The sequence below is a fragment of the Dipodomys merriami genome, unplaced genomic scaffold (assembly GCF_024711535.1).
Source record: "Dipodomys merriami isolate MVZ:Mamm:240054 unplaced genomic scaffold, mDipMer1.0.p SCAF_11, whole genome shotgun sequence".
NCBI classification, from domain to species: domain Eukaryota; kingdom Metazoa; phylum Chordata; class Mammalia; order Rodentia; family Heteromyidae; genus Dipodomys; species Dipodomys merriami.
Window position 1 is genome coordinate 28,779,688 of NW_027202382.1, and position 26,552 is coordinate 28,806,239.

The 26,552-nt window shown below is 42.5% G+C and overlaps 1 protein-coding gene across 1 annotated transcript in view; it reads left to right on the forward strand.

Moving 5' to 3' along the window:
• Snx30 (sorting nexin family member 30) overlaps nucleotides 1–26,552 on the forward strand; it is a 114,687-nt gene that overhangs the window by 27,094 nt on the left and 61,041 nt on the right. The window lies entirely within an intron of this gene.

The window sequence follows — 26,552 nt, forward strand, 5'->3', positions numbered from 1 at the left end:
TAGCTTTTTGAACCAGCCTCTCTCCTCCTTGGTTCCTCTTTCATGAAAGTTTACTAATAACAGCTATCAATTTGTGTTTATTATATACCACTCATCCTATCACAGCAAATTTAATGGTTCTTTTATTTTCTGTCCCCTGTTTGCCAGACCTTGTTCTGGTTAGGTATTGCTGCTTAATAAGCCACCTTCTACTACATAGGTTAGAACACAACTTTACTCAGGTATGTGGTTTTGCTTGGCAGGAGGTGGAGGAGGTATCTCCAGCAGTTGTAGTCAGATATTGATGGGCCACTTGAACCAAAGGCTCCAGTGGGCTAGTTGCCCATGGTGACTCATGGCTGGCATTTTGCTAGAGTAATGTGTGACTCACCATGTGCTACTCCACACCAGTATGATGATCAGCTATTTGGAGGGCATGTCCCAAGAATGAGCATTTGGGTAGTAAGAAATTAGAAAATTCTGGGCCATGTTGGGCTGGGCCCAGAACTGTATAGGATAGTCTCTCTGTCTCTGTCTCGGTCTCTCTCCCCTCTCTTCTCTCTCCCCCTGTCCCTCTCCTTCTCCCTCTCCCTCTTCTTCCCTCTTCCTCCCCCACTCTCTCTCTCTGGTGCGCTTACTCTACCATTTGAGCCATACCTCCACTTCCAAGTTTTTTGTTGGTTAATTGGAGAGGAGAGCCTCTCTGATTTGTTTTCCCTGACTGGCTTTGAACTGTGATTTTCAGATCTTAGCTTTCTGAGTAGTTAGGGTTATAGGCATGAGCCACTGCCACCTGGCTTGGCTCTGTCTCTTGATAGGGAATAGGCCAGAACACCTTACTGAGAAGCATGTAAAATGGGGAGATATTATGTACATATTAAAAAATACAAACTGCCACAAAGACAAGGCTGGAGATATAAACATAGTGGATACCTGGTCCAGGCTTTCTGTCCCCTTTGTATTGTGGCAGCATAGGTAGATAAACAGGCAGTGACACAAGAGGGCTAGGCATTGTGTGAGCTCTGGGGAGTATCAAACCCAGCCTGGACAAGTGCTGGTGGGAAGAAGAGGTGGGTTGAGAAATAAGGCATCTTAAGGGAGTAGCTTTGGAGCCGAGTCCTGAATTGCAAACAGGTATTAGTGTGATACATGGAAGGAGTATCCCAGAGAGCAGAAATCTGCCATGTAAAGCCTGGTGGCTGGAAGATGTGAAGCTGGGGAGCTGGAAGAGCTCACTGCCCCTGGAGAGAACTTCTGGGGGATTTGAGTGTTGACAAGTAACTGGGTACTTTGGTCACATGAGAGGGGAGAGGAAGCAAAGGTCTGTTCTGCCCAGGTATCTATGAAACCTTGTTGGTGAGAGCCTCAGCTGGTTCGGTACCCAAAGCATATTAGTGGAAGCTCAGTGTGTCTTTAGGGATGGTGAATGGCCTGTGTGAGGGGGATGTTGGAAGAGCAGGCCTCATTGATTTTACTTTGGCTATCATTCATTTCTTCTGTGCCTTGTTCTAGTTCCTTTCCTAGTGTGTACCTCAAGTGTATGGTGTTAAAGAGTAAGGGCAGAAAAGGGAACCCTACTACATTGTTGGTGGGAATGTAAATTTGTTCAACCACTTTGGAAAGCAGTATGGAAATTCCTCAAAAGACTCCACATAGAGCTCCCCTATGACCCAGCAATCCCACTTTTGGGTATTTACCCAAACAATCACAAACAAGGCCAAACTAAAGCTACCAGCACAACTATGTTTATTGCAACATTATTTACCATAGCTAAGACATGGAACCAACCCAGATGCCCCTCAGTAGATGAATGGATCAAGAAAATATGGTGTGTGTGTGTGTGTGTAATGGAATTGTATGCCTCCATCAGAAAGAATGCCATTGCCCCATTTATTAGGAAATGGAAAGACTTGGAAAAAATTATATTAAGTGAAATAAGCCAGGCCCAAAGAAACATAGGTCCCATGGTTTCCCTTATTTGCAATAACTAGTATATGTCTAAGGCAAGCAGAATAGGTCAGAAGCTATGTACATATGGCCATATAAAATGATGTCAAGCAAAATGAACCCCAAGACAGGGACACAAGTATTTTTTTCTTTCTTGCTATTGTTTTTGATCTACTTATAATGTACATTTATATGTGATTTTTTTGTTTCTTTTGTATGTTCTTCCCCCAAAGTATAACCCCTGTTTTCACTGTATTTGATTCCAATGCCCTGCATCTTGTATATACACTTTTCTAATTTGGGGAGGGGAAGGGAAAAAACAAAATGTTTAAATAAGGATATAGGTTGACCCGTTATAACAATGAGATGTACAGACACTATGTTGAAAACGAACTTTACAACTTGTCTGGGAGAGGGAGGGAAGAATTGGGGAGGTAGAGAGGGAAGGGATGGTAGGGGAAAAACAAAGGAGGAGGTAACAATGCTCGATAGAAAATGTACTCATTACCTTACTCATGTAACTGTAACCCCTCTGTACACTATTTTTACAATAAAAAAAACATTAAAAAAAAAAGAGTAGCAGGGCGCCAGTGGCTCACACCTGTAATCCTAGCTACTCAGGAGGCTGAGATCTGGGGATCACGGTTCAAAGCCAATCCAGGCAGGAAAAGTCTGGAAGTAGTTTATCTGCAATAAACTACTCAGAAAACCAGAAATGGTGCTATGGCTCAAGTGGTAGAGCACTAACCTTGAGCTGAAGAGCTGAGGGACAGTGCCCAGGCTCAGAATTCAAGCCCCACGACCAACAAAAATAAATGAATAAGTAAATGAATAAATAAATAAAGTAAGGGTTGGTACTGGGGACAGGCAGAGGAGCTAGAATTAGAGAAACAGTATGGGATGGGAAATGGTCTTTTTTTTCTCTCATTCCAGACTACTGGGCAGGTTATACTATCTCTATTTTGCTGGTAAGGAAATGGAGGCTTTCAGAGGGCAGCCACAGACCACAGTAGACCATTGTACTTGAGGACTCAGTTTTGAGTTGCAGCTATGGGCATCTGTTGCTTCTGTTCTTGGGAGACTCATTAGGTTCTTAAGCGGTGAGATGGGTTCTTGTGTCACCATTTGGGTGCACGTTCAAGTAACCATGCATGTGTGTTTCTGAGTGCAATATGTACATGTATACACAATCAGACAGGGCTGGGGGAAGAGGACAAGCTCAATCATGGCCCTGAGGTGTCTCAGTTAAAATACAAGTATGGAGTTTTAGAGATTTTTCTCTACTAACAGTGTACCCCACTAACCACTGTGGACTGTACCCAGATGTTTAAGTAACCTTATTTCCCCCTTTAATTTTTTGAGATGGGGGTCTATGTGGCCCAGGTGGGCTTCAAACTTTTGATGCTCTTGCCTCAGCCACCAAAGTGCTGTGATTACAAGCATATGCCATCATGCCTGGCGTTAAAGATGTTTAAGATAAGTTTTATAAGTCAAGTGCCAGCTGCTTGTACCTGTAATTCTAGCTACTCAGGAGGCTGAGATCTGAGGAAAGTGGTTTGAAGCCAGCCCAGGCAGGAAAGTCCATGTAACTCTTACCTTCAGTTAACCACCAAAAAAGCTGGACTGGAGGTTTGACTCAAGTGGCAGAGTGCTAGCCTTGTGTGAAAAGCTAAAGAACAGCATCCAGGCCTTGAGTTCAAGCTCCAGGATGGGGATTAAAAATTTGTTATTCATCTTTCACCATAATATTAAGTGAAAAAGAAAGTTGTAATTCCTCCTTAGCACAGCCTAAGGAAAACCTTCTAGATATGGCCCTGCAAAAACCTGGCATGTAGGTTTGCTGAGGGCAGCAGGAAAAGGATCTCTGAGCCTTTTACTTGTACTTTTTGGAAGCTATTTCCTTAACAGAAAGACTCAAGAAGAGTAGTTGCCTATCACCTCCACGTGGTTACTCCCTGGTGTAGTAATTGTTGTGCAAAGAATAGCTGTACACAGAATAGTGAGAATGTTTCTTTTACCCAGCTTCAGTGCAGCTTCTGGCTGACTACTGTGTGTTCTGTACTATGTTGAGTAAGAATTGTCTGCTTTCAATCCAGAACCCGAAGGACAAATCTAGCCAGCTGCCAATTTTATGTAGTCCATGAGTTAATATCTATGTTTTTCTTTTTTTTGGACTTGTTTTAAGTTTTTCTTTTTACCTTTTATTCTGAAACAATTATAGATCCAAAAAAAGTTATTCAAAAAATATCAAGCCAAGTGTGCTGAGAAATGCTTATAATCTCAGCACTCAGCAGCCAGAGGCAGAGACTAAATGGTCCGAAGAAAATATTCTAGTCCTTAATAAAAAAAATGAAGATTGCCTGATATAGATTGTTATGTTACTCATTGTTTTTAGTCATTTAATTTTTAGAAAACCTGGTTTATTTTTTATTAGAGTATAACACACAGACACAAATAACTTGTTTTGTCCTCTAAATAGATCATCATTCTTCATCACTGTTTATCTAATAATTCTCTTTACTATTTGAAGTTCTTTAGTTATTGTATATTGAAACTCAAATTTGTTCCATCACTTTAAGGGTTGATAGTGTGAGTCACCAAGCTATTAAGACAAGATTATATAATAATCAAGGCTTCTCTCGGGGTGAGACTCCCCTATATATATCATGAATGCTTATGGCAAATGTTGCCCATGCACAATAATATCTAGCTACGGGGTCTAATTCGTGTGTGTGTGTGTGTTAGTGTGTGTGTGTGTGTGTATGTCAGTCGTGAGGCCTGAACTTGGCCTGGGTACTGTCCCTTGAGCTCCTCAGCTCAAGGCTAGCAATCTACCACTTGAGCCACAGCACCACTTCCGGGTTTTTCTGCTTATGTGGTGCTGAGGAATTGAACCCAGGGCATCATGCATGTGAAGCAAGCATTCTATCACTGAGCCAGCTTCCCAGCCTGTCTACTTCTAAGTATAGACATTATGATGGAGCCTTGTTTTATTTTTCTGAACTGCATGAGTACTGATGATGGCCAAATGAAACTCTTTGTTAATGTTTTCTGATCCTTAATGTTGGGCCTTAATCTTGCTTGGAGCTGGCTGTGTCGTAAAATTGATTGAGAAGAGATGTGACTTGATTTACTTATCTTTCAGTGGTGCATCAGGAAAACTGTTATTTTTTGAAAGGTACATGAGGGTTGATCATGGTCTAGCTCTTCTCTGTATGCCACAGATGTAAAGCGGAATATGGTAGTAGTTTGTGTTATCTATCTTCTTAGATCCATGCCTATTTGCTTGACTGTTCTGTGACCTTGACATTGGAGATACAGATTGTGGAGAGATACTAGTCTCTTCTGTGGAACATGGAGACTGGGTTCCTTGTACCTCACTGTACTGATGGTTAGTGACTTTGGGCTCATCTTCTAACCTCCCTGATCCTTAACCTATTTTTTCTTTTTCTTTCTTTCTTTCTTTCTTTCTTTCTTTCTTTCTTTCTTTCTTTCTTTCTTTCTTTCTTTCTTTCTTTCTTTCTTTCTTCCTTCCTTCCTTCCTTCCTTCCTTCCTTTTTTTTTTTTTTTTTTTTTGGTCAGTCATGGAGCTTGAACTCTGGGCACTGTCCCTCAGCTCTTTAGCTCAAGGCTAGCACTCTACCACTGGAGCCACAACACCACTTCTGGATTTCTGAGTGATTTATTGGAGATAAGAATCTCAAGGACTTTCCCGCCGGAGCTGGCTATGAACCAGATCCTCATACCTCAGCCTCCTGAGTAGCTAGGATTTCAGGTGTGAGCCACCCGTGCCCAGCTTCTTAACCTATTCTTTTAGTGGTAACACAGGGACACTAAAATAAGCTGTCCTCCCCAGGTGTTTTTTGTTTTGTTTTGTTTTTTTGTTTTGGCTTTATCTCAGGGCCTAGGTTCTATCCCTGAGTTTTTTTGCTCAAGGCCAGCACTCTTCCACTAAGCCACAGCTCAACTTCTAGCTTTTGGGTGGTTAATTGGAGATAAGAGTCTCAAGAACTTTTGCCAGGGCTGTCTTTGAACTACAATCCTCAGCTCTCAGCCTCCTGAGTAGCTAGTATTACAGCTATGAACCACCTGTGCCCAGCCCTCCCAAGTTATTTTAAGGGATACAGGAGACCCACTATGTGAAGTAGATTGTTTTCACAGGATGTGGCAGCAGGTGTGAACTTACAATATTCATTTTAGTCTCTTGACTGGTAGCTGTTTGCAGTTTGGGGGTTTGAGTGTGTTTTTGCTTTTGAGTTGACTTCAGCTCAGGCTTTCGGTTGCTTAGCTGGTTCTTTTTGGCTATTTTCCAAGGGTGGGTTCAGATATCCCAAGAACACTGTGGCCAGGTGTCAGGTCCAGGCTGGTGACAGTCTGCAGGTTGTTTGTGCATCTGGTTTCCTTAAATGGATTGTGGTCAACATTCCCCATGTTGAGTTCCCATGATGTGGACTGCTGAGTGAATATCCTGAACTGGGTGTAGTGAAACAGATTATAAAATGAAGGTAACCTCTGGTAAAGCAGTGCTAGCAGTGCTCAGTGGAAAACAGATGTCAAGTGCTGAGTGTCCTTGGTTTTAAGCTTTTGCTAAACACAGTCATTTTAGCTGGACTTGCTCATGTCTGAAGGATGGAATCCAGGGACAGTGTACAGGGCTGTTGAACTTGGGTTTATTTTACTGAAACTATATAGAAGTTTCTAATTGGCTGCAATTTACCTGTGTTTGAATTATGATTTCTCTCTAGTTTGACCAGACTTCTTGTACTTGGGGAATATTCATGAGACTGTTGCAGGCCACCCAACCCTAGTATTGAGGACACTGCCTCTCCTGGCAGTTCCCACCCCATTTAGATACCATCGAGTAGACAACATGTTCCTAGACAGGTACGGTGGCTCCCGCTCCATTCTCTCTCATCTCTCTCATTGTCCTTCTTTATCTGTTTTGTGTGCTTTTTCTGAAGTGTTTCTGTAAAACTCATGCACGATTGCCACGTCCAGCTTAAAAACATAGCCTTTGCCAATGGAGCACTTCTCTAATTCTTAAGCCTGCAATTTAAGATCCTGAGCCTCGAGCTAATCTGTGGGCTCTATTTCCTGCCATTTCATTGCTGCTCATATGCACTCAGTGACCAGTCCCCGGCATGCCTGTTAAATCTGACCATCTGGCACTTTTGCTGATGTGGAGCTCTGTTCCAGGAAGGCCCTTTTCTCTTCTAGTGGGCTGCCCTTCCCTGTTTAAAGAGGGCTTGCATAAACATTATTAACAGTCACCATGCAGCCTGTCTACCGTTTGGGGTGGGTTTGTCCTCTGATAGTCTGATAGCTGTTGGTTGCTCAAGGCCAGCACTCTACCACTTGAGCCACAGTGCCACTTTTGGCCTTTTCTGTTTATGTGGTACTAAGGGAACCCCAGGGCTTCATGCATGCTAGGCGTGTATTCTACCACTAAGCCACATTCCCAGCCCAAGTGTAAGAGATTTCTTGAAACCTCAAAGCCAGTAAGAGAACTGAAGTTAAGCCTAGGCTTTCTGCCATTCTGGTTATGAAGCCTTTTCTAAAGCTTTCCTGGGAGAGCAGAATTACTGTTGCTCCCTGGCTCTGGTATAGCAGCCCTCTTTCTGTGTTCTTCTGGTGGTCAACCACATTGCCATTCTCCATGCTGTACCCTAGCCTAGACTCTTCAGTAAATTGCTTCTCAGCTTTCTTCCCTCTGTGTCTAGATAGCACCTGGCAGTCAGTAAGAACTTGTGTGCATGCATAGATTGTGTTTTCCATATCCTCTAATTTGTGGTTTGGGAGAGGTAATTAGGCCACTTAAAGCTCTCATGTGTTAGAAAACACCTATAGTTTGGTCTATAGATTGAATAAGTAGTGATAATTATTTTGTTCCACTCCCTCTGCCATCTCAAAGAAACATAATCATGTATTTCATTACATGAAAAAAAGTTTAAAACATGTTTACTATGTGAGGATTTGAGAAGAGTCAGCTCTCCTGTGATCTGTGGTGTGTGTGTGTGTGTGTGTGTGTGTGTGTGTGTGTGTGTGTGTGCGTGCGCGCGTGTGTGTGCTGGTTTTGGGGCTTGAACTCAGCACCCAGCTGTTGTCAACGAGCTTTTGTGCTCAAGGCTAGCATTCTACCATTGGAGCCATAGCTTCACTTATGGCTTTTTGGTATTTAATTGGAAATAAGAGTCTCATGGGCTTTCCTGCCTGAGCTGTCTTCTAACCACAATAATCAGATCTCAGGCTCCTGAGTAGCTAGACTTACAGGCATGAGCTATCGGTGCGCAGCTCATGTTCTTCAACTTGGACCACTGCATTCCCTATCATGTGAAGGGTAAATCTACTACTATAAATCTACTACTAGCTGAGTGCCTAGCTACTCAGGAGGCTGAGATCTGAGGATCGAGGTTCAAAGCCAGCCCGGGCAGGAAAGTCCATGAGACTCTTTTTTTTTTTTTTTTTTTTTTTCTTTTTTTATTATTTGTGAAAATACCATACAGAGGGGTTACAATTACATGGGCAAGATAATGAGTTGTTTTTTTTCTTTTTTTATTATTAAATGAAGTTCTGATTCTTTTTTTTTTTTCTTTTGTCGGTCGTGGGGCTTGAACTCTAGGCCTGGGCGCTGTCCCTCAGCTCTTCAGCTCAAGGCAAGCGCTCTACCACTTGAGCTATAGCGCCACGTCCCCATGAGACTCTTATTTCCAATAAACCACTTAAAAACCAGAAGTGATGCTGTGGCTTAAGCGGTAGAGCGCTCACCTTGAGCTGAAGAGCACAGGGACAGCGCCCAAGCCCAGAGTTCAAGCCCCACGACTGACCAAAACAAAACAAAACAAAAAAAATTTAGTCATTGATCTTTTTCATACTGACTTCAAAGCAAGCCTCTAAACCTTTCCATATGGGCAGGACCCCATGGCCACTGACAGGCCCATATGTAGGAGCAGTCTCCTTCCCACCATTGTTTGACACCTCAAAGCTTAGAAATAACATCGCAAGATTTTTTCCTCATTCATCCTTTGGCCTTCCTCTTCATCCCTATGTTTCTCTACCAGAAATAAAGATTCAGATCCCTGGCATTTATTTGCAGAGCTTATTTCTGCTGCTGAGCTCAGAATGCGTATGTGAACAGAGAAGTCTGACCAGTACAGCTGTGTAATATTTAGCAGGGCTACATTTTGAGAAATGTGTATTGGATGATTTTTCATTATGAAAATAATACTTGTACTTACACAGTCTACTACTTGCTTTTGGTCCTGTGCTACAAATCTGCACAGCATGCTATTGCATTGAGTACATGTATCTAAATACATCTAAACATAGGAAAGATACAGTAAAAATATGGCATAGAAGATACAATACAGTTGGGGCACCAGGAGCTTATGCCTGTAATTCTAGCTACTTGGGGCTTATATCTGAGGATTGTGTTTCAAAACCAGCTCCAGTAGAAAAGTCCATGAAACTTTATCTCCAGTTAACCAACAAAATGCTAGACTGGAGATGTGCTCAAGTGGTAGAGTATCAACCATGAGCAAAAAAGATGAGTGCAAAGGTAAGGCCCTGAGTTCAAGCCTTTTTTTCTTTTGTTCTAGCAAAAGAAAAAAAAAATACAGAATAGCACATCTGTATTGGGTGCTTTGGAGCTTGCAGGACTGGAAGGTCCTGGGTGACTCAGTGGGTAGACGTCTTATGAAGGCCTTAGACATTACCATGCAGTATACTACAGACTGTGAAACCTTTATACTCAGACTACACTAAATTTATAAAACTTGTTTTTTGTTGTTGTTGTTGGTCATAGGGCTTGAACTCTGGGTCTGGGCACTGTCCCTCAGCTCTTTAGCTCAAAATGAGCGCTTTACCACTTGAGCCACAGCATCACTTCCAGTTTTCTGGTGGTTTATTGGAGATAAGAATCTCATGGATTGTCCTTACCGGACTGGCTTTGAACTGCGATCAGATCTCAGCCTCCTGAGTAGCTAGGATTACAGGTGTGAGCCACCAGCGCCCGGCTTATAAAACTTTTTAAAAATAACATATTGTAACTTTTTTCTTTTTCCAGTCTAAGATTGGAAGTTAGGACCTCATGCTTGATAGGGCAGGCGCTCTACCATTTCAGCCATACCTCCAGCCTTTCTTTTTGCACTGGTTATGAGGAAGAGCCTTACTGTATGCCTAGGCCAGTAGGGACTGTGATCTTCCTATTTGACGGATGTGCACCACTGCACTCAGCCATTGTTTTTCCTTTGTAGCTGGGATAACAGGAACATGCCATAGGGCCTAGCTATGGGTTGAGATGGAGTGTTTTAAACTTCTTTTTTTTTTTTTTTTTTTGGGTCCAGTCGTGGGGCCTGAACTCTGGGTCTGGGCGCTGTCCCTCAGCTCTTCAGCTCAAGGCTAGCGCTCTACCACTTGAGCCACAGCGCCACTTCTGGCTCTTTTAACTTTTTACTTATGTGGTGCTGAGGAATCGAACCCAGGGTCTCATGCATGTAATGCAAATATTCTACCACTGAGCCACCTACCCAGCCCCTCTTAAACTTCTTTTTTTTTTTTTTTTTGGTCCGGTCGTGGGGCCTGAACTCTGGGCCTGGGCGCTGTCCCTCAGCTCTTCAGCTCAAGGCTAGCGCTCTACCACTTGAGCTACAGCACCACTTCCGGCTTTTTTCTTTTTGCTTATGTGGTGCTGAGGAATTGAACCCAGGGCCTCAGGCATGCAAAGCAAGCGCTCTACCACTGAGCCAACTTCCCAGCCCCTCTTAAACTTCTTTTTAACCCATACTTTGGCCTCAAACTACAATTCTCAAGTACTTCCAGGCATGAGCCACCATGCCCAGCATTACTCTTCACAAACTTTTTTTTTTTTTTGGGGGGGGGGGTCCGGTCATGGGGCCTGAACTCTGGGCCTGGGCGCTGTCCCTCAGCTCTTCAGCTCAAGGCTAGCACTCTACCACTTGAGCCACAGCGCCACTTCCGGCTTTTTTCTTTTTGCTTATGTGGTGCTGAGGAATTGAACCCAGGGCCTTGAGCATGCAAGACGAGTGCTCTACCACTGAGCCACCTTCCCAGCCCCACAAACTTTTTTTTAAAAAAAGTTTTTGCAAGTATTTATTTAGTGTAACAGGGCTATAGCAGGGAGACCTAGAAAAAGAGTGAAACATTTCCTGCTCCCCATGCAGGAAATAGGAGTTAAAGACTCCTAAAAGTCCTTATGTGTAGTTTTTATACTTTCTGAGCTGCATAGAACACAATAGATCTTGTCAGACTAGTAACTCCAAATCCTTACACAGTGGTTTTGGGTGGTCAGGTGACATTCAGGACTTTTGTTAGTATGTCTTTTCATTCTTACTGTCTTTACCCTCTGTGAAGAATTCCAAGATGTTTACCATTTCAAAGAAAGACAATTTAGATAGTCCCTTCTGTGTCTATTAATCATATAACAACATTTAAAAAAGGAGGTTTGGTTGGAAGTGAGCTTATCTGCTTTTTCAGTTTACTTCATGGTTTTAACTTCTGAGCCTAGCAGTTTTGATATTTGTAGAAAATCATATATGTACCTTCCTTACTTCCTCCCTAAGCAACCTTGGTCTCTTTTAATCTAAAAGATGTACAAGCAGGCACTGTCTGTCTCCTATAGTTGCATCTGCTGAGATTGGACTGTTGGCCTTGCATGGAAAAACAACTATAAAAAGTTGGAAAAAAGACTAAAAAGTTGTTTCCCTACCTGACTTAGGAGGTGACATGGGAAATACACTTGGCAGGAAATTCAGTTGATAGGCTTCCACCATCAGCAGATAATCAGGATTGGAAGACATCAAGTTATTCTTTTGACTTTAAAGTTAGCTGATCTCTGGGTCTTTGCAGTTTCAGCAATATCAGTTACCATGCTGCTCTTTTGAGATCCACTTACTAGCTTAGGCTTGCCAAGGTCGTGAGATTCAGCTCCTAGCCAGGCTTGCCAATCTTTGTCAGTGAAGGAAGAATAGGGCTTCTCTTAACTTCACAGTTTCCGGGTAAAATCACAGGCCTTTGAGATCCACTCACGAAAAGCATTTCAGAGTGTCTCATGAAAAGGAGAATCTCATGAAGGTGAAAATTTTTAGCAAGGTTAAGCCCTGTGTGCCTGGGTTTAGAAATGACAGTGGAAGAAGGAATGCTCACTGGCTTTATGTGTTTGCATTTGGCAGGATCTCGAGAGCAGCATGGAGATGGGCAGGAAGGAGAGCTGAGTTTTGGGTAGTGTTACATTTTGGATCTGTGCCTCTGGGGAAGGTTTAATATTTTTTTTTTGGAAAGTTGTACCTTGGCCTTTCTAGTCCTCCAGATGGCATGCATGTACTCAGTTAGGGACAAGCTTTTGGAAATACCTCTCTCTCTCTCTCTCTCTCTCTCTCTCTCTCTCTCTCTCTCTCTCTCTCTCTCTCTCTCTCTCTTTCCCCCTCTCTCCCCCTCTCTCGTGATTGTCCAGCCTGGAATGTCCAGGTCAACCTCTCCCCAGCCTTGTTTTTGCAGTTGGCAAATGTATGCATTCCTCTCATGTTGTCTCAGCAGAACCAGAGTTGAATTGTATCACCCTTAGATATTTTATATTCACAATCCCAGCTAGACTGATTTGTTCTACACAGATACTTTCCATTCTGTTTGGTAGCCTTGCATTGGCACTTTGGCTGATCTATTAGGTGTTCCATGTGTGCTTGAAATAATAGTGGGTTGTCAAAAGGAATGCACAGGAGTCATGGCTAAATTCAGCTGAGGGGGAAAATCTTAGATCCCAAGAATCATAAGAATGTCTGGAGAAGTGATTGCTAATTTGGAGATTCTTCGAAAAAGCTAATAACAGATATTGGAAGCTTTGCCATGGAATGTAGACTGGGGTTCTTTCATTTGACTTCATTTGTGGTCATATTTATTAGGAGGTCTTTTTTGCATTAGACCAATGAGTGAATTTTACTTGACCGGCAGATTTTTTTTTTTTTGTCGGTCATTGGGCTTGAACTCTGGGCTTGGGTGCTGCCCATCAGCTCTTTAACTCAAGGGAAGTGCTCTGCTGGTCGAGCCACAGCGCCACTTACAGTTTTCTAGTGGTTTATTGGAGATAAGAGTCTCACAGACTTTCCTGCCTGGGGTTGGCTTTGAACCACGATCCTCAGATCTCAGCCTCCTGAGTAGCTAGGATTACAGGCATGAGCCACTGGTGCCCAGCCCAGCAGATTTTCTTTTTTTTTTTTTTTTTGGTTCCGGTCATGGGGCCTGAACTCTGAGTCTGGGTGCTGTCCCTCAGCTCTTCAGCTCAAGGCTAGCGCTCTACCACTTGAGCTATAGCACCACTTCCGGCTTTTTTTCTTATGTGGTGCTGGGGAATCGAACCCAGGGCTTCATGCATGCAAGGCAAGCGCTCTACCACTGAGCCACCTTCCCAGCCCCCAGATTTTCTTATAGAGAGAAAAAACCCTGAAAAATGTTCAGTTTCCAAACAACTTTTATCAGCCCATAGATAAAACTTTGAAACTGGTGGTCTCTGACTCCACAACTAAAGTAATCTATGCCTTATAAAATATAGTCCAAAGTAGGAAACTAAGCCTATTGAGGGACAATGTTAGCCTAGAGACCAAACTCTAGGGACCTCAGGAATTTGGGCTGTGCAAGCAACCTTAGAAGTCCAGAGATTTGACATGAGGTTTCTAGGGCAGTTATTGGGGAGAATTTCTTACTAACAAGCAAGTGGAATCTAGAACTTGAGACGTACGAGTTAAGACACATTTGAGCAACTTGAAGGGGTAGAGAAAGGTCATCTTTGCATCTTAAAATTCTCAAGTGTTTATATAGACATTTTAATACATATGTACAAGTCAGATCTATTGTGGTAATAAATACTCCCCAAATTCCAAGGCTTAAACATGCATTCAGTTTTGGGTCCTGTTGTGTGTCAGTGGCTATGAGTCAGCTGTGCTGGCTCTTTGTAAGCTTTCCATTTGGTAGGAGCAGTCCCATTGGGATGTTCACTTTGGGGATGCAGAAGAGAAGGAGGAAGACAATGGTTCTCCATTGGTCAGAGCAAATCACATGGCCGTGGCCCAAAGCAATGGGATGGGAATGTATCTGCCTATCCTCTTTTCAGAGGAGAGGCTAATAATCACAAATGTTGATTCAGTCTGTCATTTTGTCTACATCCATTACCTTTTTCATTGAACATTATCTAGTGAATCTAGCAGTTCAGGTTTATCATTTTAAATATTTGAAATACATCTACTTATTATTATGTGTATTAAATGTTAGATTAATTTGGAGGAACTTGACCTGTTCCATGAAGCAAAGTGGCAGACTGCTGCACCTTGCAGATATCTTGTATGTCCCACTATATTGCTTAGAATTTCCAGAGTGGCTTTGAATAATGAGAAAACACTTATCAAACCTTTTATTAGTACATGTGCCTCCAAGTGCTTCACATTGTTGCTGTTTTATTATTGTTGTTGAGATACAATGTACATGCTGTGAAACTCATCACTTAAAGATAATTGAGTGATTTGTAATATATAGGCTTATCTACCATCATCACTGCAGAATAATTTTGTCAACTCCAAAGTAAGTCCCACCCTCATTAAGCTGTCACTTTGTACTCTATTCTCCTTCCAGGCCCTGACAACCAAAAGTTATTTTTTGTCTCTTAAAGATTTGCTGTTGTGGGGCTGGGAAGGTGGCTCAGTGGTAGAGCGCTTGCCTTGCATGCATGAGGCCCTGGGTTCGATTCCTCAGCACCACATAAGCAAAAAGAAAAAAGCCAGAAGTGGCACTGTGGCTCAAGTGGTAGAACGCTAGCCTTGAGCTGAAGAGCTGAGGGATAGTGCCTAGGCCCAGAGTTCAGGACCCACGACTGAACCCCCCTCCCCCCCCCAAAAAAAAAAAAAAGATTTGCTGTTGTGCTAGGTGCTGGTAGCTCATGCCTATAATCCTAGCTACTCAGGAGGCTGAGATCTGGGGATCATGGTTTGAAGCCAGCCTGGGCAGAAAAGTCTGAGATTCTTCTTTTCAGTTAAGCACTCAAAAGCTGGAGTGGAGCTGTGGCTCAGAGTGGTGGAGCATGGGCAAAAAGTTCAAGGACAGTGCCCAGACCCTGAGTTCAAATTCCACAACTACCACCACCACCACCACCAAGATTTGTCTGTTGTGACATTTTATAGAAATGGAATAGTATGGTGATGGTTGTTTGTGTCTGGCTTTTTTCACTTAGACTAATGTTTTTAAGTATCATTGATGAGGTTTTCTGATATTCTTTAACATATTTATGGCTTCCCTTTTACAGATTTTTAATTTTAATGTAATAATTGATGTTTACCAATGAATAATACCAACCAGCCTTTTTGTTTTTGTGGACACAGTTAACTTCAGTGTTTATACAATGTGTTAGTCTGAGAACTACATTAATAAAATTTCTTTCTAGCTGGGTGGAGGTGGCTCACACCTGTAATCCTAGCTACTCAGGATGCTGAGATCGAGTAAAAGAAGCTCAGGGACAGCACCTAGTCTCTGAGTTCAAGCCCTGGGACCAGGACACACACAGACATACACAATCCTTCCTATGAAATCATTCTTGCTTTCCTGAAATACATTAAAAAGTTCTTTTAATGCACTATTAGCTGCTATTTCATTAATGATGCTTATGCTTTCTTCTAATTTCCTTTTTACTCTAATAATATTGATACCAGAAATTTATAAAGTGATTGATATGAGTCTCAGACTATTTGAATAAGAAAAGGACTTACTTGTGAAGGTTCATTAGGTCTTATATAAAACTACCTTTCAGTGGGGGTTCTCTTGACAACACAGAAAGCCTCTGAAGTTGGTTATTATCCTCAGGGATTTGCCTCCATGTAGTTTCATTTTGGCCATATTTTTTCTTCTTCTAGAGACTACCTAGATCATATGGATTTCCAGATTTGTTGATGTAGTTTTTTGTAGCGTATGCTTGTAATTTATACTTGCATATAGAGACAAGATTGATATTTCTCTCTTTGCCTGCTTTCTAAGTTTTTATTTGCTCTTGTCTATTTTCAGTACACACTTCAAATTTTATTCTCTACGTGTTTTTTTTTTTTTTTTTTTTAAACCACTGCCACTTTGCTTCATGGAACAGGTCAAGTTCCTCCAAATTAATTAAATTTTTTTAGGCCATAAAGTAGATGTGGCCTAAAGTGTCCTGTCTCATGGAATAAAGCCTTTCATATGTATTTTATCTGCTCTCAGGATTTTGTGTTACTTCATGTTTCTGTGTCCTTGGGTCTGCGTGATGGGTTTAGTGCAGGTTTAGTGTTTTCTGGTGTACTCGTGTCTGATGAGGTCATAGTGCAGGCTTGTTATTAGCCTTGCACCAGAACAACTGAATTCCTGGACTGCCTCTGTCATTACTTGATGTTGCTACAATTGTCTTCTTGGGTCCTTAATTGCTATCCAATGAGTGATCTGTCAGCAGGAAAAGGAGACATTATGCTGGGCATTTTGGTCCAGTGTTTAGAAGCCCGGTAGCCTGGCGTATTCCTGTTTTAGCGGGTCTCTCCATTGTCAAGCCTTGCTCCCCAGCATTTGTAGCTTTGTCAGCCTTGTGCTTGTTGGACAGGCCCAGGGCAGCTGCCTTAGGTGCTTTCTTGCACCTCTGACCTTTATCTCACATGTGCTCCTTCCTGGGGGTTGAAGCCCTGTGGAAAGGGTGGTCCTCACCTGTGAAACCTGCCTGTACTTGACAGCCCTTTGTTCACAGCAGCCAGAAACCCTGGTGGTTATCTTTGGTTCTCATTTGTTTTGTTTTATTTTTATTTATTTTATTTATTTTTCTTTGGTTCTCATTGTCAGGCATTCCACATCTCGTCTTACTACCCATTGACTATCGCATTTTCAAATTAGGGTGCATATGGGGAGGGATTCAGGACATTTCTACACAAAGTAGCCTGAGTGACTTGGGTTAAAGATACCTCTTAGTTATTTCCAGTTGTGCTGGTAGAAAATCTTACCCTTTGGATAGCTTCCTTCCCCAGTCTCCAATATTGAGGTAGAAAAGGAGAAAAAAACACAAAAACTGGTGACCAAACTCATTGAATAGAAATCTAGATATAATTGTTAAATGAGTGTAACATTCTGACTTATTCATACAAATAACATTTCCTGGTTATTGTACCTTTAGGATTTCCCCCCAGGTTTCATTGTGTTCTTTGTTCTACTATGAATGCCTTGGTAGAGAACATTTTTTAGATTTTTCCTTTTGAGTTCAGTCTCCAAAGAGGTTTTAAGTTTGCAACAAAATCCACCATCAGAAATAGTCTGTTTGGTTTGTGGACACATTCATTCTTGATGTGTCTTTTGTACTTGGCAAGAGGGCGGTAAGTCAAGATAAGCCAGGGCAGTGCGTTGAGAAGAGCTGTCACTCTCCCCTTAACTATGAGTTCTCCATGAGAAATTTTGTTACCCTTTCTGACCACATTCCTCCAAGAGTATCAAAAGAGGGAAATTTGATAACTTAGAAATGTTTTGTGTGTACATATAGGTGTGCCTATGCGCCAGTCCTGGGGCTTGAACTAAAATGGGCCTGTGCACTGTTCTTGAGCTTTTTTCCTCAGGGAATTCTACCACTTGTCACAGTTCTGCTTCTAGCTTTTTGGTGGTTAATTGGAGCTGAGAGAGTCTTACGTATTTCCTACCTAGGATGGTTTTGAGTCATGATCTTCAGACCTCAGCTTACTTGTAGCCAAGATTGTAGACATGAACCACAAGGCCTCAGCTGACATACTGGTTTATATTTTATCCATTTGGCTCCACTGTTTTGGGTGAGGCAGCACATGATTAACTTTAGCTAATAAATTACATTACGCTTCACTCTGTACCACTGTTTCCATAAATCATATATTTAATGTAATATAGAATATTGCTGGTGTTGTTTATGTTAATATTCTGTGTGACGGAGAAGACACAGACTGAAATTCTTGCTGGGCTTAGTGATGGGAAGTATGGTGACCACATGTGCCTGGCAGTGTGAGGTGGCAGCGTTGCTGCTTAGAGGTAAGGGTCGGTGTTTGTAGGTCAACAGCTGTTCCAAAATACTCAAGTAATATTCCAGGGAAAACCCTGTCAGGGATGCAGGTGTTTTCCCAGGAGGAAAGAATCTGGAGTATGTAACAAGGTCTAATTGACTCTAACTGAGCACACTGGCTGAGACATCGTGACCCTTTTATGCACTGTTCCTGGAAGGTTACTGGCCGAGTTCCCCAGAGCAAAGCTTAGGGGAGTTGACTTTTCACTGTAAACCTAGGGAGAAATGATGGCAGATATGCGCGCGCGCACACACACACACACACACACACACACACACACACACACACACACACACAGTTGCAGTCACTGGGGACTCAATGTTTTTGGGTAAATTAGATGTGTAGATTAAATGATTAAAGCTGTGAAAATTGTTTCAGTGCTGCTGCGTACCAGGTATTATGAAGAGAGTGACTAATTCTTCCAGGGAGTGGGTCAAAGAAAACTCAGGAGAAAGCATTTGACAAATCTGTAAGACATTTGGAGACTTCTGTGTTAAAAAATGATGAGGGCTTTTTGAGTAAAGACAAGGTCTGTGACAAAATGATAGGTTCTGGAATAGGCCAGAAGGGAAGTTGCTAAGATCAATCTTAAGTCAAATGGCACTGAGCTAATGTTGACTGTCTGACCAAAGATTTAAAATTCTTTTTATTTGTGTACTGATGAGCTGCTTCAATGGAGCTGCTCTGAGGTCTAGGGCCCTAGTGTTGATAAACCTAAGGGTGAACCTCTGTGGGCTAAAGAGTTTAAGTATTTACTGAAATGACTAAGGCCCCATGGTAATCTCAGAGGTCTAGAGAAGATGATATCCATTGCCAGATACCGGGACCGTGGTTGTGACCCTGACTGCTTTGTGCTGTTGAACTGTCCACAAGTCAGCAACCGCGGCAGTGATACCCTGCCTTTCTTCTATACCACAAGTAGCAATTATAGTCTACTCATCCCTAATTATATTGAAGTAAATAGCAGACATCATTTCATCTATAAGTATTACATATTTCTAAAAGAAGCCTTTATAGAATCATAACACTTCCATCATCACATCTAAGGATGCATCACACGCAATAACAACATCAGTTATTAGCAGAGCCATACTCACATTCCCATGAATAGCTCAATAGTTTTCTTTTTACATTGTGTTTTATTGCAATTGGTGACAGATCTGTTAAGTCTCTGCCTCCAAAGTCTCTTTTCCACATCTGTCTTTTTTCTTGTTATATATTACACAACTGGGATCTTTGGTTCTCTTAGTTTCATACACGGTACGTTTGGTGTCACGTATCATGTACAGTGTATGCTGCTAGTGAATTCTTGTTGTATCTGGAAACGTGTTCAGGATTCAAATTCAGGGTTGGTTTGTTTGTTTTGGGCAAGCATACCTCATAGGCAGTGGTGATATGAACTTCTTCCTGGAGTTACATAATTTTTGTTTGTCTGGTTGAATTTTTGGGTGTGCTAAGTATTTTAGAGGGCTTGACCCAGGTGATGGGCTTAATTAAGAATGTAGGGGAGGGGGGACCAAGATGGCGATGGGGCAGTAGGGAAATGCCACAGCTCTCTCCAACCAAAAAGAGAGTTGGAGTTCCAACGCTTAATCTCCCCAAGAGACCGACAACAACAAAAAGATGAACACTCAGAGAAAAACCAGAGGCGGAGAATAACAAAAAAAGAAAGAGAGGAAAAGAAGAATTTCAGAACAGAGAAAAGCGAAGACCCCTCCCCCAACCTTTACTGGCCACGCGGCAGTGCGACAAGCCGCCGGCCAGCCGGCCCAGCGGGGGCTGCCGGAGCCCCAGAGACACAGCAGAGACACAGGGGGCCGCTTTCAGATCACCAGGTACCGGTTTGCAGAACAGCGGATTGCCAGGAACAGAGAAACCTACCAGCCGGGAGTCACCATGAGGATCCCACCCCCACCCCTCACTCTCCACCCTAGCAGAGAGGCTCCATCCCACCAAAGCCGCTCCATCCCGCCAAAGCCGCTTGGCACCAGCATCGCGACAAAGGGACCTGTCGGCAGACCACCCGCCCGATCGCGATCACAACGACCCGGCGGGGCCGCTTGGGCCCCAGAGACACCACGAAGAAGCTGCCTGAGCGTGGACACCTTTGACCCGACAGCTTCGACAGAGGTGGAGACAGAAAAGAATCACACAGAGCCACAACCGCCCAACCCAGCCCGCAACCACCCCAACCGAACTCGGATTGCAACAACAACTGATGACCTACACCACACAGAAACAACCAGCTCCAGGGTGAGTACCCCACAGGGGAAGTGTATCCCTCAAGGGAGACCAGAGCTGGAGGGAATCCCCAGACCCTGACCTAGACTCCCCACCCCAACACCCGGACCACACGACCCACTAAAACTGGGAACTGTTTGAGAGCTCCACCAGCCCGTGGAGCACACTCAGCTGGCCAGGCTAGAGCAAGAGCACCCCTGGAAGGGAGCTTAAATGCCCAAGCCAGGAACAGTGCCCCTGGGTCAAGACTACCAACAGTAGAAGAAATTTGAACTGTGTCCCCCAGGCTGTATAACCTAGGTGGTATACACATCAGCACAGGCCTAATGAGTGCGCTCCAGGCTGCATAACCTAGGTGGTATACACATCAGCACAGGCCTAACAAGCGCGCTCCAGGCTGGGGCCGGAACCAGGCCCGGGGATCCGGCGCCTGAACAACAAAACCAGCTCCTCCCAACTGAAGTAAAAAGCTGAGCATACGCCTCAACAGAGGGGAGAAAACCAGGAAACAATACTCCCCAGGAAGCACGCCTGTGACAACAAAAGACCTGGAGGCCCAGGACAAGAGAAGCCCAAACCCCACCAAAACTCCACCCATATACCCTAGACTGGGAATTGGGCAACACAGGCTGCCAGCACCTGATAGTAAGCAGGAGCTCAGACTGTTAAGGCGGCTCAGCAATAGAGTGATAGTCTTGGATGTATGAGGCCCTGGATCTGATTCCTCAGCATCACAAAAGCAAAAAGGGTCAGAAGTGGTGCTGTGGCTCAAATGGTAGGGTGCCAGCCTTGAGCTGAAAAGCTGAGGGACAGCACCCAAACCTAGAGTTCAAGCCCACAACCAGCCTAAAACAAACAAACAAAAACACATCAGGAGCCCATAGCAGACTCCAGTATTTGGGAGAGTGCATCCAGAGCATCTGTTCTTCACAAGAGCACCCGTAGGAGCAAACACAAGCAGTCTAGGCTGCTCAACCCTTCCAAAGGTGGGAACTGCCAGCAATCTACAGCAGAGAGCTGAGAATCCTAAGTAAGTCAGAATAGCAGCTGGAAATAGGCTTCCAACAGAACCCAGATCAGGCACAGACTCTCTCTACCAATACAGAATCAGCAACCAAGTAAAGACAGACACACCAAAACAAAATTGAAGAGCAGTCTCCTGAACCTCCATGCGAAAATCACAGAGAAAAATCACAAGGTTTACCACCGCCCAGGACAGCAAGCTCACCTCAAAAGCCAGCAGCCCCAGTGGGAGCAAAGCAGGAATGGAAGACAAAAGCTACATCCAAGGGTTGCTGGAGGCAATGACTCAAGAAATAAAGCGAGAAATTGATCAGAAATTGAAAGAGCACAAGGATGAACTATCCAAAGAGATACAGGGTATCAAACAAGAGATGCATGCAAAAATAGAAGCTGCACAAACCTCAGTAAGAAGTGAGATAAATGCCAAATTAGAGGTAATGCATACCTCATTGAGAGGTGAGATCAGTACTCTGAGAACCAACATTGAATCCATAAAGGGATCCATTTCCTTCATGCAAACCACAATAGAAGCCACTGTCAACAGAGCGAATGAAATGGAAGATAGAGTGTCAGGTACAGAAGACAGAATACACCAACTGGACCAAAAAGTGACAGATATGGAAAAATCACTCAAATTAAACCAAAGGGATATTCAAGAGCAAGCAGATAATGCTAAAAAATTTAACCTTCGCATAATTGGAGTGGACGAAGGTGAGGAATTCCAGAGCAAGGGAATGCAACACCTATTTAACAATATAATCAATGAAAATTTTCCCCACCTCAAAAACGACCATCTTAACTACATCACAAAAGCTTATCGAACACCCAACAAGCAAGACCCCAGGAGAAACACTTCTAGACACATTATAGTAAAAATGATAGATCTGAATAATAAGGAAACAATCCTGCATGCAGCAAAAATGAAGAAGGAGCTATATTACAACGGGAAAAAAATAAGAATCACTGCAGATCTCTCCACACAAACAATGAATGCAAGAAAAGCCTGGGAAAGCACCATATGAGCCCTGAGAGCCAATAACTGCCAACCCAGACTGATATACCTGGCAAAGCTAGCATTCACATTCGATGGAGAACTGAAAACTTTTAATAGCAAAGAAAAACTAAATGAATACATAAACATTAAGCCAGCATTACAAAGAATTCTAAGAGGGGGGACACAACCTGAAGAAAGCAACCAGGAACTGGGGCCTGCCCCAAACAGGCATTACTCAAAGTCTAACTGAGCAAGCACAGGAGGAAAGGAAAGAAGAAAAACTTAGGAAAACGGAATGGCAGGGACAACAATGCATCTCTCTATACTTTCTCTTAATATAAATGGGCTGAATTCGCCAATTAAAAGAAAACGAACTGAGGACTGGATCAGAAAACAAGACCTATCCATCTGTTGCCTTCAGGAGACCCACCTCTCAGCCAAACATACAAACAAACTCAGAGTGAAGGGGTGGAAAAGGATCTACCAATCAAACGCCCCCAGTAAGAAAGCAGGTGTAGCTATCCTGATATCTGACAAAATAAACTTTTCATTAAAATCAGTACAGAAAGACAAGGACAGACACTACATATTAATAAAGGGAACAATCCAAGAGGAGGATATAACCATCATCAACTTATATGCCCCAAATATTGGTGCACCCAGATATGTCAAACAAATGCTGTCAAACTTACAGAATAAAATAGATCCCAATACGATAATACTAGGAGACTTTAACACACCACTCTCACCAAAGGACAGGTCTACCAACCAGAGGATTGGCAAAGAAGCTACCGAATTAAGAGAGGCCATACTTCAAGCGGAATTAACTGACATCTACCGAGTATTTCACCCTAAAACAACACAGTACACATTCTTCTCAGCAGCTCACGGAACTTTCTCCAAAATAGACCATATCATAGTTCATGCAAGGAACTTAAGCAAATACAAAGGGATCGACATAATCCCCTGTATCCTATCTGACCACAGTGGAATCAAGCTAGCTCTCAATAACAAAGCATACCACAGAAATTTCTCTAATACATGGAAATTGAACAGCACACTCCTTAACAATGCCTGGATAACAGAAGAGATCAGAGAAGAAATAAAGCATTTCCTACAACTCAATGAAAATGAAAACACCTCACAAAGAAACTTGTGGGACACAGCAAAAGCAGTCCTGAGGGGCAAATTTATTGCCCTCAGTGCCCACATCAAGAGAATGGAGACAGACCAAGTAAATAACCTCATGTTGCAATTAAAACAGCTAGAAAAACAAGAAAAAATGGGACCTAAAGCTACTAGACGAAGCCAGATAACCAAATTAAAAGCAGAGATTAACCAATTAGAAAATCAGAAAACCATAACCAAAATAAACCAAACAAAAAGCTGGTTCTTTGAAAAAATAAACAAAATTGATGGCCCATTGGCTAGATTAATTAAAAAAAGAAGAGAGGAAACCCATATTAATAGGATTAGGGATGCCATGGGAAACATCACAACACGAACCCAAGATATCCAAACAATTCTAACAGACTACTTTCAAAAGCTATACTCTCTAAAGGAAGAAAATCGGGCAGAAATGGATGCATTTTTAGAAAAATACAAGTTGCCCAAACTGAGCAAAGAAGAAGTTAACCAATTAAATAAGCCAATATCCTATAATGAGATACAGGAAGCTATCAAAAGTCTTCCAACAAAAAAAAGCCCAGGACCAGATGGATTCACAGCAGAATTCTATAAGACCTTTAAACAAGAACTAATACCCATACTCCTCAAGCTCTTTAGAGAAACAGAGAAGGAGGGAGCTATCCCTCCTTCTACGAAGCCAATATCACACTCATCCCCAAACCAGGCAAAGACCCAACCAAAAAGGAGAATTACAGGCCAATCTCCTTGATGAACACAGATGCAAAGATCCTTAACAAGATTCTAGCTAACAGAATCCAGAAACACATAAAAAAAATAATTCACTATGACCAGGTAGGCTTCATCCCAGAGACACAGGGATGGTTTAACATACGTAAGTCAATAAATGTAATCCAACATATCAACAGAGCCAAGGTCAAGAATCACATGATTATTGCCACAGATGCAGAAAAGGCCTTTGACAAAATTCAACATTCATTCATGCTGAAAGCTCTGGAGAAAATAGGAATAGAAGGAACATTTCTAAAAACAATAAAAGCCATTTATGACAGACCAATAGCCAATATTATACTTAATGGGGAAAAGCTACAACCAATTCTCCTAAAATCAGGAACAAGGCAAGGATGCCCACTGTCTCCACTCCTCTTCAATATAGTCCTAGAACCCTTAGCCAGGGCAATAAGGCAAGAAAAAGACATTAAAGGGATCCGCATAGGGAAAGAAGAAGTTAAACTATCCCTTTTTGCAGACGACATGATACTATACCTCCACAATCCCAAAAACTCCATCCCCAAACTCTTAGAAATCATAAATCACTTCGGCAAAATAGCAGGATACAAAATAAACCCACAAAAATCAGTTGCCTTCCTATACACTGATAATGTACAGGAAGAGAGGGAAATAAAGGGAGCAACCCCATTCACAATAACCTCCCGAAAAATAAAATATTTAGGAATTAACCTAACCAAAGATGTAAAAGAACTATTTAATAAGAACTATAAAAAGTTAAAGAAATTGCAGAAGACACTAGGAAATGGAAAGACCTCCCATGCTCCTGGATAGGCCGACTTAATATAGTAAGATGGTAATACTTCCAAAACTAATATACAAATTCAACGCAATTCCTATTAAAATCCCAATGACGTACATCACTGAAATACAGAAAACAGTCCAAAAATTCATATGGAACAACAAAAGACCTAGAATAGCCAAAACAATTCTAGGGGATAAAGACAATATGGGAGGGCTATCCATGCCGAACTTCAAACTCTACTACAGAGCTATAATAACAAAGACAGCATGGTACTGGCACAAAAACAGACCCGAAGACCAATGGAACAGAATAGAAGATTCAGAAATAAATCCACAGGCCTACAGCCAGCTGATATTCGACAAAGGAGCCAAAGACATACAATGGAAGAAACACAGCCTCTTCAACCGCTGGTGCTGGGAAAACTGGGCAGCCACATGCAGAAAACTAAAAGTGGACCCCAGCCTATCACCATGCACCAACATCAACTCAAAATGGATTAAAGACCTTAACATTAAACCTGAATCTCTGAAACTACTGCAGGACAGAGTAGGAGAGACACTTGAACTAATAGACGCAGGAAGGAACTTCCTGAACAGAGTCCCAGGGTCACAACAAGTTGGAGAGAGACTCGACAAATGGGACTACCTTAAAATAAAAAGCTTCTGCACAGATAAAGCTATCGCAACCAAGCTAGAAAGACAACCAACTAATTGGGAAAAAATATTTACCAGCAATATATCAGACAAGGGGTTAACATCCTGTATATACAGGGAACTCAAGAAACGAATCCCTCCCAAACCTAACAAACTAATTACTAAATGGGCAAGGGAACTAAAGAGGGACTTCTCAAATGAAGAAATAAAAATGGCAAAGAAACACATGAGGAAATGTTCATCATCCCTGGTGGTGAAGGAAATGCAAATAAAGACAACTCTGAGATACCACCTTACCCCAGTCAGAATGTCCCACATCCACAAATCAGCCAACGACAAATGCTGGAGGGGATGTGGAGAACGAGGAACGCTATTACACTGCTGGTGGGAATGTACACTCATACAACCACTTTGGAAAGCAGTCTGGAGGGTCCTTAGAAAGCTAAAGATTGACCTCCCTTACCGACCCAGTCATACCACTTCTAGGCATCTACCCTGAACAACAGGAACCAATATACAAGGACATGTGTACCTCCATGTTTATTGCAGCACTGTTCGCAATAGCTAGGATATGGAAACAACCTAGATGCCCCACCACAGATGAATGGATCCAAAAATTGTGGTATCTATACACAATGGAATATTATGCAGCCATTAGAAATGACAAAATAATGGCATTTGCAGGGAAATGGATGGAGCTAGAAGGAATCATGTTGAGCGAGGTAAGCCAAGAACGAAGAGACAAACAGTACATGGTCTCCCTGATAAGTGGATGATGAATCCAAAATGTTAGGTGATATGACAAAACTAACAGGACTTAAGAAACAAAGAACTCCCACTCATCTGGTTGAACCACTACCAAATATCCCCATGCTGCTGATCACATATATGGTATATAACATGTGAGCACCGTTATATATTACAGACTGTGATAGACAATTTGCTCCAGGAAAGTTAGA